Raw genomic sequence first — 2,967 nt, 5'->3', positions numbered from 1 at the left:
TTATTCGCTGTGAGGGTCAGAGGGATGTCGTATGCTGTAAAGCCCTGTGAGGCAAATTGTGATTTGTGATATTGGGCTTTATAAATAAAATTGAATTGATTGATTGATTGATTGATTGATTGATTGATTGATTGATGCATTTTCTGCCAGTCACTCTGGGAGGCTCAAGAAAGAATATTTATAGTTTTAGGGAGGGTCAAAATAAAACAATAAACAAACATAGTCACATCCCAGCCACCTCTGATAAGTAAAGAACAGTCCCTTACCTGCTTTTTTTTTTTTTTTTGCTAAAAAAAAAAAAAAAATCAGTCTTGCTGCATTTTACACAGATACATATTTGGGGTCTAATGAGGAGAGTCAGCACTGTGTCACCAGAAGAGGGAGCAAGATAGAGACAGAATAGTTGGCATTTTAATAGGAAAAGACTTACAGCAGGCCATTACCAATATGTCCAAACTTGAGGTCGGTTTTTCCATCGACAATAGGCCTATTATTAACCTCCTACAAACAACACCGAGGGATCTCACCTGGCTGGAGCTGCAGCTTGAGCTTAATGGATGAAAAAAGAGCAGGAGAAAAACAGTAGTTTTTTCTGCTAGCTTAATTGGACAGTGTTTGTTCTGTAAACATGGCCAAAATGTTTGGAGTGAATTTGTGGAAGGGAATAAATGATGACAGTTAACTGTCATTGCATGTCTATTTAATGTGTTTGGTTTTTTTTCTTTCACTTGGACACCCTTAGTTTAGCCTCCAGCTCTGCAGGTGATTGGCATTTTGCCCTCAGGCCTCAGCTTACACCTCTCTGCTTCACAATGTGAGGCATGTAAGTACTTTGTAACATGTAGTCACTACAGGCTCACATTGAGTTACAACTGAGGAGCTCATACCAAACTTAAGCAAATTTTACTCCTATACCAGCACTGAATGATGAATTAACTGAAGAATATTTGATATTTATACTATATACACATCCTTTAGGTTTACTGTAAGAACGGACTGATGGTAGGATTCTAACAGTACTGCTTGATATTAATCCTATTCATATCTCTCTAACAGCTTTGCACGACACTATTTTACACTTTCCAAGATCAAGTCATTTTTAAATTTGGATCAGGGGAGGCCAGGGTTGGTTGGGACAGGGGGACATTTTGGACAGTGTTTACCAAGTTAGAAAGCAGCTATGTCTATGCCATTCATGATGCTCATACTCAGCCACACTCAGTGATGTGGTCGAGGGTATACCCAGGTATAGGGGGTATACCCACCTCTTTTTTTGTCCATTTACAGTATAGTCACCTGTCAGCCAAAAAGCTATCGGAATATATAGGACTATATCCCCAATTCCTCTACCACTATAACTCTGGCCAACAGTGGTGGGAAGCAAATTTTCTAGCCTATCAGTTGGTTCTAGTGTCAGTTATCTGGATATTTGTTTGTAGCTGGCACTGGAGCTCAAAGTGTGTCAGTTCTCCCTGGGGCGGTTTGGATGATACTTATTATAGTTCCAACCATGTTACAAATTAGGTGTCAAAAAGTGAACAAAAACAAGAGAAAGTATTTTCCTAATTGAATAAAACCCACTGTGAAGTCATTGAGGTTGCTTTACCTGTTTGGTTCACTTAAAATGAACTCAGGTACGTTTCTGTGGTTTGTACGGTTCATTTGGGCTAGTGTGAATGCTGTCAATATATGTGATTTCAGCATCACCATCTGATGATCATGAAATCCATCCGCAATCTCATAATTAATCCTGATAAATGCCATGTACCATAACGTTAAGGCAGACATGTAACCATGGTAACACATATGCACATCAGTGAGGGTATTTCTCAATGGGTTCTTTGTGAAACCAAACAACATAAACACTTTAGAAGCATTAAAGTGCTGCTGTATAAACTTCTAACGTCACTAGAAACTGTCCAATCAACGAGTTACCTGTCACTCAGTAGAACTTCCTGTTTACTCCTCTTGGTTCCTTTCCCAAATGTGATTGTGAACAGGAACCGAACCAAAACTAAAATGCAACAATGTGTCATCATTTCCCTCTGATGTAGACCAGAGGAACTGAACTACAGGTGTGAAAGCACCATGAGTGAATGTTTACTGTATGACTTCCACAAAGGCCTAAATTTTAACCCCTGAACGTAATTTTTTTTTAAACTCTAAAGTTATTGTCATTGACTTTTTTCTTTTCTTTTTTTTTTCAAAATGAAACAAACTTAATAGCCTATATAAACCTTGTAGCCTATGGTAACCACATTGAGCTGATGGGTGCTGAAATAAAGATTTGAAGGACAGTTAAATTTCATATCTTGGTAATTTACGAAAACTATAATAATTTTACAATTTATAGTTCTTAATCTGTGAACACATGACATTGTAAGTATAAGGTATACTACTTTTTTTTTCCAATTAATTTTTTTAGCCTATAATAATGTGTTCCTATCGACCCTACCCACCTTCCCTACCATCCCGGGAAGCAGAATTTTTTTTTAAAAAGGCACTCGTTTATTTCACAATATTGTGCCTTTTATGTTTGGATTGGGCTAAAAAAAAAACTTGACACCTCCATCTGTTCAGGAATGAAATTATTCTCATTAATGTTGAATAGTCTATGAATGATGGAGGATTATTTTGTGTTAAAACAAAAATTTCCCACCTGACCCCACCCTCCCCTACCACTTGATAGTTACAGGGTTTGTAAATGGTCATTACTTTACAAGCCTAATTGTTATAAATCATTTAGGCTATTGCTGCTTTAAGTAGCTTTTTAGCAAAAACCTGTTACAGTAAGTAAATTGAAAGATGTTAGGTTGCCAGTTTATGAGGCAACTAATTGTTTATATTAGGATCTTTTATAAAATATGCATCACTGGGGATTATTACTTATTTGTAAATGCTTATCATTAATGGCAAGTCATTATAAAGCCTGTAAGTATTGTAAAGTTGTACCACGTGGAGGAAATA

The sequence above is a fragment of the Epinephelus fuscoguttatus genome, linkage group LG3 (genome assembly GCF_011397635.1).
Source record: "Epinephelus fuscoguttatus linkage group LG3, E.fuscoguttatus.final_Chr_v1".
Lineage (NCBI taxonomy): Eukaryota > Metazoa > Chordata > Actinopteri > Perciformes > Serranidae > Epinephelus > Epinephelus fuscoguttatus.
Note: the sequence above shows the minus strand (reverse complement) of the source record.